Here is a 12,157-nt window from a genome sequence, read left to right as displayed (position 1 = left end):
ACTTCCCTGCACGGGACAGGGTATACAGACTACAACCTCAGGATCCTTTATGCATAACGTTTAAAGACCAGACGTGCGACAAGTTAACGTGTTCACCTTCACTCATTTCGAAATAACGAAATATCCTATTTTATAACTCTGTTCATTTAGGCTCCGGATTCTTATTTATAATAACATTTAGGACTACCGTTTTCAGCAATTTTCGTACAATGTTGATAAGTTTTATTAAAACGGTAAGACTTGCCTCCCTTTGCTACAAAAACAAACCGCCGATGTCACTCAACGATGTGTTGACGAAACAGATGCTTTGGTTTCTATTGCTCTGGCCACACGCATACAATCGATATGAGTCGTGTGTGTACACATCAAGCGTGTGTGGTGGGCCGGGGGTATTTGCTTGAACCCTTCCTATTTACTCTAAAAGCACCACGCTCCGTTCTAGTTTTCTGCTAAGGTTTACATTATTAATACGTTATTGAATAATCAGATTTCACCAAATATGTCATCAATCAAATAATTATGTCATGTTCTAACCTACATTGGATTCAGACGTCATATAGCTGGAATATTGCTGAGTGAGTCGTTAAACAAACACACTATTTACAAAGGATCGTAATAGCATCTTCTCTTTTATTGATATGGTTTTCGACAATAACATCATTATCAGTTTGTTTCTCGACAATGATATACATATAAATTGAAATAATATTGTAATTTTCACAATGAAAATACTTCCCGAATAGAATTGGTCTTACTAACCTATGCTTATTGTAAGGGGCGGCTTTATAGATCTGTTGTCAGGCAAGGGTCATTGGGTTGATTGCGTGTCATCGTATCCCAACGGCTTCAGATTTTGCTCATAATACCAATAACTGGATTGTCTGGTCCAAACTCGATTATTTACAGACCGAGGTCATACGGGGGTTGATTGATAAGAGTCTCACATAGAAGGTATAACATAATTGTAAAATCATTCTTGTGGAGATTCCATGGTGTCACAGAGTTATAGCCACTACAAGGTGTCATAGAGTTATAGCCACTACAAGGTGTCATAGAGTTATAGCCACTACAAGGTGTCATAGAGTTATAGCCACTACAAGGTGTCATAGAGTTATAGCCACTACAAGGTGTCATAGAGTTATAGCCACTACAAGGTGGCACAGAGTTATAGCCACTACAAGGTGCCATAGAGTTATAGCCACTACAAGGTGTCATAGACTTATAGCCACTACAAGGTGTCATAGAGTTATAGCCACTACAAGGTGTCATAGAGTTTTAGCCACTACAAGGTGTCATAGAGTTATAGCCACTACAAGGTGTCATAGACTTATAGCCACTACAAGGTGTCATTTAGTTATAGCCACTACAAGGTGTCATAGAGTTATAGCCACTACAAGGTGGCAAAGAGTTATAGCCACTACAAGGTGCCATAGAGTTATAGCCACTTCAAGGTGTCATAGACTTATAGCCACTACAAGGTGTCATAGAGTTATAGCCACTACAAGGTGTCATAGAGTTTTAGCCACTACAAGGTGTCATAGAGTTATAGCCACTACAAGGTGTCATAGAGTTATAGCCACTACAAGGTGTCATAGAGTTTTAGCCACTACAAGGTGTCATTGAGTTATAGCCACTACAAGGTGGCAAAGAGTTATAGCCACTACAAGGTGCCATAGAGTTATAGCCACTACAAGGTGTCATAGAGTTATAACCACTACAAGGTGTCATAGACTTATAGCCACTACAAGGTGTCACAGAGTTATAGCCACTACAAGGTGCCATAGAGTTATAGCCACTACAAGGTGTCATAGAGTTATAGCCACTACAAGGTGTCATAGACTTATAGCCACTACAAGGTGCCATAGAGTTATAGCCACTACAAGGTGTCATAGAGTTATAGCCACTACAAGGTGTCATAGAGTTATAGCCACTACAAGGTGGCACAGAGTTATAGCCACTACAAGGTGTCATAGAGTTATAGCCACTACAAGGTGTCATAGACTTATAGCCACTACAAGGTGTCATAGAGTTATAGCCACTACAAGGTGTCATAGAGTTTTAGCCACTACAAGGTGTCATAGAGTTATAGCCACTACAAGGTGTCATAGACTTATAGCCACTACAAGGTGTCATTTAGTTATAGCCACTACAAGGTGTCATAGAGTTATAGCCACTACAAGGTGTCATAGACTTATAGCCACTACAAGGTGAGTGGTTGAAAATATAGGAGTTTGAGTTTTGCCTTGCGCCTTGCGGTCACTGAAGCGGAAACAATTGAAATCACTGAACCAGAAACAATAGAAATCCGTGTAGGAGTTCGAGAATCACTGAATCGGTAACAGAAACAATTACTGAATGGCATTCAGTGATGACATGAGATGCACTTCAGGGATAAAATCATTGACACAGTTACAGTACACTTCACCAGTAGTAATAATAGATGACTAGGTCAGTGGAACAGGACACTTGACAGTTCGCTGGGCACAAGGTATTGGTTACTGACTATGATCTTAGGTCATTTTGAGTGCAGTTAAAGTAACTCTACCACACACTGTTTATGACTGAGACATCAAATCAAGCTGGCTTGATAAACCTCACCCTATATTGGTTACTGGCTATGAACTTGGAACAATTTTTTGTGGTGTCTACATAACTCTTTTCACATACTGTTATGACTGGGACACAGAATCCAAATGGGTTGATAAAACTCTCAGTGCTCACTGAAGTCACTAGTTCATACTTGATGAAAAAACCATGAAGGAAGGAAAGGAGATTTTTTTTTCTTTTCTTTTCTGTTTTACTTTTGAAATGAAAAAAATATTTAAAAAACATAATGCTTTATGCATTTTTACACACACACGTTGTAACACACACACACACGTTGTAACACACACACACGTTGTAACACACACACACACACACGTTGTAACACACACACACACACACACACACACACGATATAACACACACAAACACACACACACAAAACAAACACACACACATCCACATTATTACAGAGAAGTAATACAGCTGCCTACCTTGATAGTAGAAGACTGGAACAATGAGTCACACAGAAAACACCACAACGACGGCAGCCTGTCACGTTGCACATTCGTGTGACTAATACATGAATATATATTGGGTGTCTTTACCAAATACGATAGAGCTGTAGGTGTATGTTAACTATCTCAAGTTGAATGATAACAAAATCAAGTTACCCACAATAGGATCAAGACAACTACCCCTGAAGATTCTATCTGGCTGTTCTATCAAATTTGTAAACGGTGATGTCAAAGTCTCTGCTGCAGCGTGAAACTTTTCTTTCCTTCCAAATTGTCACTAGGAATATGTCAACTATCTCTGCAAATCATGTTTCTTTCCACCAAGATTTCAAAGTGATTTCAAAGAACGCCGTACGACTCTTGTTCAAAAGTTGCTTGATCAAACTTAAATCGGTCGCCAGCAAAGCTTTCACAACCGTTTTACGTTAAAAATGCGGAGGACATTTCAAAATTTGTTGCATCAAAGAAAATAATCATGTCAGATCAGTTCCCTTTTTTAACTTGTTGCAAATGTTCCGTTTTTTTCAGGTGAACAATTGACTTGACATTCTATTCTTTACAAACATTTGATTTTTCAACTTTGTACACCACTATCCCACGTGACACACTTTAGTCCTTGATTCAATGGTCTTTTGTTACAAAAATGATGAACACTGATACAGTTACGTACCCATAATCAGAGGTTCAGGTAAATTTTTCAAAATTGAAAGCAAATGCTATCTGAAGATTACTGAGGAAACAATATGTGAAATGCTGGACTTGATAACATTAATGTAAAATTTGGGGATAAGGTATTTTGGCAAGAAGGCGGAATCCCCATGGGCACCAATTGTGTTCACATTCTTGTGGATCTGTTTTTGTATGCATATGAATCGGAATGTCTACACGGATTGGCAAAGTCAAAACATGTTAATTTGGCCAAGAAGTTTAACTTAAGCTTCAGGTACATTGATGATCTGATATCGCTCAATAACCATCCAATAGCCAATTCCCTTCCACTGATTAACCTATCTGAACTAGAAATATAGGAGGCCAGTGTGTCCGCCTCATTTGTTTCAGATTTAGATTTATGAATAACGATTCAGATTCTCCACAAGACTCTATGACAAAGGGATGACTTCAACTTTCCAATAGTCAACTTCCCCTTCAGGTCGAACAATATTCCAGCAGCTCCAGCCTTCGGTGTTTACGTTTTACAACTCTTGAGATACTATCGGGCATGCTCTTCCTACCAAGATGTCAAAGGGCGACTCTTGCTCAGAATTTGTTTGATTAAAGTTACAACATTCAAGTCCCCAGTAAAGCTTTCAAAACGTTTTATGGGAGACATGTGAAGGACATTTCCAAATTCGACGTAAAGTGACAAAAATGATGTCCGATGCAGTTCCCTATTTCGACTTGTACCATGTGTTCTTATGCTTTTTTTTAGATGAACAATTGACTTGCCTTTACATGTGTTTGTGACGGGTGCCACCGTTGGGGCTGGATATGCTCACCTTTCACGAACACCTGGTATCATTACTATTTGATAGTGATTCATAAACACATGTTCATGATATACTGGGGATCCTACAATCGACAGAGATTTCCATTGAATATGGAAAGGGTTTTGTCATTTTTATTTATTGATTGTACATGTGTTTGTGGCTTATGCGACAAGTCAGGCAGGATATGCTCACCTTATCGCGAACATCTGGCATGACGAATATTTATAAGTGATTCATGAACACATGCTCATGGTATAGTCGGAATCGTACAGTCGCTTTTGGCCAAGATTTCTTATAAATATGGTATTGCTTATATTTTTCTTCACTTTTACACCAGCAGCAAAATCCTGGAATCAGACAGCCAAGTTTCTCATACAAACACTCGTATGTCAAAATTACTACAATTCTTATTTTTTTAAATCTCTGAATTACTACATTGCAGAAAATTCAAAACTCAGTAACTCATATTGTCTCCCAAACTCGTCAAACAGGGGCTGTGCCGATTTGATATTGACACTCATTTCTGTATCGTCCAGCAGTACAGAACACTCAACAAATTATTATTTTTATCATTAATTTGATTACTATTGTAAACATTTGGATGTGCATTAATTAGTTTCTAGCTGCTCCAGGGAATTAATGCATGTTAAACACTAAATGTTGAGTAGAGCGTGATATTCACTGGAGCGGCGCTATCGTGTTATTCGGTAAACAAATCCATTGTATGTTTAAATATGTATTAGTCAAACGAACGTGTGCGACACGACAGGCTGGGGTCGCTGTGGACATAAATGTGTGTCTCCGTGTTCCACTCTTCCTGGCTGATTTCTTAGGTATTTGTGGTACACAGTGACTGGTTCTTGATGTGTGAACGATTATTAACATTGTAACAAAATACGCTTTTTGAGATGGAAATAAAATCAACAAAACTATTGCATTCGCCGGCTGTCCACGAGAGATTATCCGCTCTGAGGTCCGCGCGTAGTATATATATATACTTCAGTCAGGATCTTGAGTCTCTACCCCAAGGCTTTGTTAAATCGCTTACGATGGTCTGGCTACGTGTAGATAGGTATACCCTGTCGTCGTGTTCGCGAAGCAATTTTGAATAATTCTTCAGTCCAGCGTAGGTTGTGTTCTTTACTAAAGGTTCTTCTCAAATAACTTACACGTACAATATCACCCACCTTATACTTAAATTTATGGAAAGGCTTCTTGCTTTTTACATGTATCAGCATGGGTCTAACGTACAAGTGCTTCCACACTTTGAGTTCATTTGTCTTGGTCACATCAGCAGGGGCCCAATGTCCGAGGCTTCTATGTTGACTATGATTATAGTTATACACTAAATCTTGTAACACATCAATATATTTTTCAGAGTTGTTGTGTGTCATATATCTAGACATGAGCGTTCTCAACGTCCTAATGACTCTCTCGGCATAATTAGCCTTTATATCTTCGTTTTGAGTCACAATCAGCTTTATGTTTTGATTAGACACATACATTCTAAACTCTCCAGAAAATTCCTTGCCCTTGTCAACTTGAATTTTTATCGGAAAACGACCTTCTTTGAAGATTGTTCTCAACCCCTTGGTGACCGTCATAGTCTTTTTATTCAGTAATGGGACAACCCACAAATACCTAGAGAGGATATCAATAACGATTAGTAAATATCGTATTTCATAATTTTTCTTAGCATAACGACTCACATCTGCCAAGTCAATATCCCACATTTCATCTCGGCTGTTCACCCGAACTCTCAAACGTGGAAACCTATATTTCACCGGCTTATGCAGCGAATAAGCATCTTTGTCATTCAAAAATTGTCTTATTTTCTTGACTTTATACTTGCTGTTTCCCTGTTTCTGCAATGCTTGTTTTAATTTTATTGGACCATAGAATGCACCCGGATTACGAGGGTTAAAATAATAATTTTCTAATGCCTTTTCCGTAGAGGAATGTGCTGTGTCTGTAGCCATGATTCAACTGCGAGAGAGCGATATTCGTCTCCGCATAAATACATGTTAAGATAAACTAACGATATCTAAGAACGATAAGCAATGAGGACAAAACAATCAGAGCGTGATAAACAGCGTATTTTATTCATGTAAACACAACGTATATTATTCATGTAAACACTCGTTCACAGAGAATCAGAAACACATGAATGTTCAACTATAAAACAAAGCATATTTCAACGTATGACATACTCTTATATCGACACCATCCTCATGTAGCGTATCGATGTGATATTTTATTGGTGTCGTTTTCCGCTCCTTAGGACCTTCGGCTTTCGCGTTACCGTTCAAGCAATTTCTGCTATCATTAGATGAAAGTATTTTTATTCGAGTACATATCGCTACAACTGTTATATTCTATAGCATGCAGGTTTTCATTGATGAGTGTAGTAAACTTCGAGTACTTTCTTCTTTTCATCGTCTTTAAGCCCATTGTTGATAGCCCAAATATATAATTTTAAATTGTTCGTGGAGATCATACAGGCAGTGTTCGTTTATTCATTGTCTGTTCATTCATGGATCTGATTTGTGCACGGATGAAAGGTTTCAGACGTAACATCATTTTCCATTCGCCCTGAGTAAGCGTTATACCTTTTATTGTTGGTTTCTCATTCAGAAACTGTCTGACGTCAAGCACGGTGCGATTTTCGCTACGACAAACGACAGCTCGTGTTGAATAGGATAAGACAAACTGAGTGTTCGAGCACTGTGAAGAAGCGTTGATAGACTGTAGACTGAGGGTTGGTTCAATAGGAGGGTCGTCAAAAAATAGTTCACTGTCTATTTGCTGTGAAGTTTTATTTTTCCAATTCGAAATAGTAACCGCATTAACGATGGTCAAAATGGTGATTGCTAACATCAGTAAACCAACCAGAGTTCCGACTACAGCGTCCTCCCTGTGAAAGGGTCTGATACATATGCCTCTTCTGCGTTCGTCAGCGACTTGACGATTAACCTCAGATCTCACCAATAAATCTCGGGCGCAATGTCCATCGGGAGATGACATGTTGTACAATTGTCGTTCAGTTACAAAAAAACAGGATGTAAACGTGAATCTCAACGGGAGGCGGCGAATATTGCTTCCACTCTAAGTCAAGAACCAAACTGGACTGATCGTTCACTTTTAAACATAGTTCATTTCAATGTTCGACAGTCGCTGTACCACTCCAGGTTTGAACAACTTCTTTTTTCTTTTTCTTTTTCATTATTTCAGTGCTTGTACGCTATGAAGAAAAAAATATCGAAAGACCAATACTTTCTGTTTATCATTTGTTTTGTTTTTTCTCATTTTTGTTGGGGTTTTTTTTGTTGTTGTTTTTTGTTTTTTTGTGTGTGTGTTTATTTTTGTTACAATTTTTTTTCCACATCAGTTCATGAAACAAATTGTTTCCATATTCATTTTTTTTTTTTTTTTTTTTTGGTCAATATCAAGTTATTTTGATCAACGTTTTTTTTTTTTTTGTTGTTTTTTTTTTTTTTGTGATGTGAAATCATAAAGGACTTATTATGTTATATTGATTGTGTTGATTTCTGTTGATTTCTGTGTGTATGTGTGTATGTGTGTGTGAAATGGAACAGTATTTTTTTAATTTATATGTGAGAATGTCTTTCAAAATCATGATGTAATCACATTACAATTACAAATGATTTTTTATATCTGTTTCATATTTTTAAAATAAAATAATTCGAATTGAAGGTCATTCGTGTTGTAACTTGTTGGGACGTGGCTCCAACTAAGGGAGATAACTACTCATTCTACAAGTCATTGAGACATACTGACATTCAGGACTTTCTGAAGCTCACCACTTGTAATTATAACAAACACAGAAATGATACAGCACTGTATTATTATTTTTTATTTCAGACTCTAACAAAATGGTTTAACTACACAATGAAGCATTTTTTTTAAAAAAAATTAATTTTTTTTTTTTCTCAGTAATCTTCCAGAGATTTGAGCTTTTTCCCTATGCCAGGAACACCCAACTTGAGTTGACTTCGAACAAACATGTTTTTTTCTGACACTGTTGACTTTCTCTTTTGTCCAAACCCAACTTGAGAAAGAAATGGTTAAGAATCTGGCAATTCACTGAGAATTTTTTTAAATTGCTTATAACCGAGCGGTGCTTTCTCTTTGGCTTTAGGAGACAAAATCATGTAACGAATTAGTTTCAATATATTGGATTTTTGTACTGTTTCTCCATCTTCGCTCGTCAACTCAAGTTGAGTATTCCATGAAATGCGTCCCAGTTGACGTTGATGTAGGAGATACTGCCACAGTGCTACCAGTTTTCCCACAGAAGCACTTGATTTTATCCCTTGCAAGAGTTCATCTAAACGAAATCCAAGGGAACTTGACTGATCTACACAATTTTTGACATCCTGTTCACTATAGTCTGTATCTTGAGTGGTGTCATTTCTCTCCTCAGCCGTGGTTTGCTCCATGTGTGATTTCCCACTTGCATTGTCACTGGGTTCTGGTTTGTCTGGTGATGAGAATTGTTCACTGGCATTCGGTCGACTCCTGTCCGTCTTCTGTATCAGACGACGATAGGTCTCCCTCCTCAGTAGTACCATGGGAACCATTGTCAGAATTGGATTCGAACTGTTTCTGTGACAGATAATTTTCTAGTGCTGTTATGCAAACTGCTAGGATGGTATGATGAGTGGACAGGAGCTTTTTTTTATCTGTCTGACTGATCGATTTGCATGTCATAGCACGAATGACTCGTCTATGACGATGTAGTTTCTTTTTAAGATGATCATTCTGCGCAATGTTGCCCACTAATATATTGTAAACCAGAGTGATGATAGCTTTAAACTGTGGTTTAGTCAAATGCGATAGCAGTGCCTTCCTCTGAAACGGAATGGCTTTACCTAATATCAGAAGGAAATCCATATTCTCCTGTATACATTCCATGGCTAAGTGGTTGACAACACTGTCCGCTTGTAAATAAAAAGCAACTGGTATTCCAAAACGATCAGGTATCTTTTCCTCAGAAAGGGCTTTTTCTAAAGATTTTAAGCATGCATCTTTAGTGTAAAAAGACTGACTGTGATTCTTGTAAGGTCACCACCTCCCGAGCACAATGTGGAATTTGTTTGTCAATAGACTGTGTCACATATGATACAATCTTCCATGAGTAGATGTTACTCATCTCAATGTTAGATCACAATTTCTTTACAGTTTAGAAACTTGTTTCTTTTGTAGTCTCACTTTTTATTCTCTCGGTAAATACACTGTGCACACTTCACCAGGTAATATCCCTGTACGTAAGTGTCCATAAGTAGAATTATGGTAGGGCGAGGCGTCGATCATATGATAAGAGAATTGTTTACCCTCAACAGCATCACGATAGGATTCTAAAAAATATTTCATTTGTCCTGGAAAGATTTGTGAAGCTAAAATCTTGTATTCATGAGCTGATCTTGGGTTGCTCAACAAAATGAAAATATGCGTATTGAGACTCAGTGTTCGTGCACTCGAACCTTTAGGATAGGCACTTTGTTGAAGATTAATGACCGTGATGCCGAGATGATGAGAAAGGGTGGTATACAAGGTGATCATGAATTCACTCTGAGCAATATCCATCATGAGATCGTCCAACACTAAAATCATGTTTTTGTTAGATACTTCAGACCATGCATAGACATCAGACTCCTTAGGCAATCCTTCATGAAACTGGATGTTTGGAATGGACCCTTGCATCTCTTCATACAGGTTTTGCCAAGCTGCGTAACAATACACGATGAGGTATGGAGATTTTTCAAATACAGTATCTGCATTCAGCAGTAGTCGTTTAGTTAAGTACGTTTTCCCACTGCAAGTGCCTCCAATGATCGAGATAGTGGTGGGAACGTGAAATGGAAGGAGGTATTGGCTTTCCATGTTGACACTGAAACCGTATGAAAGCAAATGCCACTAATTAGGTGACAGCAGCTTCATTTATGCTGCACGGGCCACAAGGGGTCCTCTCCATTGTTGTGCTCGTTGCCAACGTTGTATATTGATCAGTGCTTCATCTCTCACCTGACGCACATGCTCATATTTAAATATAAAGGGAATTAATGGGGTATGTCTGATTAAACTACGTTTGACATTGGCATCAGATGTGTTTGGGAGGGAGATCCGTTGCAATATCCTCAGGTAATTGTTATGTGGATAGGGTTGAAGATATCTAAGGTTTTCCATACGAGTTGTAGAAATGCGTCCATTGAGTAATCGTTTCACAATGGCCCTGGTCGCTTTAATTTGACCTCTTGTCATAGAGCGTATGTCCTCCAAGGTCTGTTCGTTGTCATTTTGTAGGAGGAGTTGTCTCAAAAAATTGTAATGGGTCAGCACGTAACGAGCCATGTCTTCCTCATTCACTATCTCTTGTAATAATGACAACAACAAAAATACAGGATATCTTTTATTAAATGTATATTTTTTTTTTTTTATTATACAAACTAGATAATATGTTGCATTATAGATATGTTCAAGTCAAGCAGTATTTGAAATAATCAGTGATATAGTCAGTGACATACAGATCATTGAGCAGTTTATCTGTTGTAAAAATGGATACAATACTTGTAAGAGTGGTTTGGGTTCTGCATTTCTGAATTAAATAATATAAACAATAAAACCCACAAACATTGGAAGTAGCTTGCTGGAGAATCTTGTCATTGTATCGTATGACTTTGCCATACTTTTTCATGAACAGTAAAAATCGTTTGTCATAGTAAGAGGGAGCATGTCCGTAACTGTCCAGAAATTCAGCCACATGATCTTGAAAGTACATGGCCACCCAGTGACGTCCGGGTCCGGCAGACACATCGGTGTTGACAACACATCCCCAGCCTTGTGTCTGATGCGATGAGGTGTTGGGTGTTTGTATGTCAGATAAAGTATCTTTGGCATAGACTCCTACAACACAGTCTTTTAGATGAAGATTGCTGGTGATGGCACATCTGAGCTGATGACTGTTCATGGTGCTCTTCACTTGACAAACACATTTCTTGTCTGATCGATTTCGATTAAGGAGGGCATTTGTGACATGACTACGATGTTCATGGTGGTGGTAAGAGCTTTCTTAAACTGAACTTCCAGTCTCAGTGTACCTGATTTAAGTAGGTTCAAATAGTCGTCGTCTCCACTGGCACTTTCCAAATTGAAGACAAAGAGTGCATTTCCAATTTTAAACTCATTTCTCTTTATTCCCAGACCTCTGTCTTCTCTCCAGATGTTGTTCCATAGGTACATATTCACATAGGCCTCTACGTCATCCGGCGACAGTCCTCGATTGGGAACTGGTGTGCCGTCCAGATACAAGGTAACCTTTTCCACATCCTCTCCTATGAAACAAAATGGGTTTTTGGTGAGACTGCCGTTGTAAGCGTCTGCTCTGACCATGCCAACCCCCAAACGGGAGGGACATTTGTTCAGATACATGTTGTCCCAGGTGTAGGACATCTGACTCGCTGCCACAGAGGCCACTTTCATCTCTGATCTCATGTAGGGGTACAGTGCATTGGCTGACTCAAATTGTTTGCTTTGAGCCACAATGAGGGCATTGTTCACTTTGAGTTTGCACACTTTGAGATAGACATC

The 12,157-nt window shown here is 38.4% G+C and overlaps 1 protein-coding gene across 4 annotated transcripts in view; it reads left to right on the top strand.

Annotated features, from left to right (window-relative positions):
• LOC124149102 (3-galactosyl-N-acetylglucosaminide 4-alpha-L-fucosyltransferase FUT3-like) overlaps positions 1-12,157 on the top strand; it is a 39,251-nt gene that overhangs the window by 19,060 nt on the left and 8,034 nt on the right. The gene's annotated exons all lie outside the window — the stretch shown is intronic.

The sequence above is a fragment of the Haliotis rufescens genome, unplaced genomic scaffold (genome assembly GCF_023055435.1).
Source record: "Haliotis rufescens isolate VD_foot unplaced genomic scaffold, xgHalRufe1.0.p SCAF_1, whole genome shotgun sequence".
NCBI lineage: Eukaryota > Metazoa > Mollusca > Gastropoda > Lepetellida > Haliotidae > Haliotis > Haliotis rufescens.
This window is presented reverse-complemented; position numbering and strand designations above follow the sequence as displayed.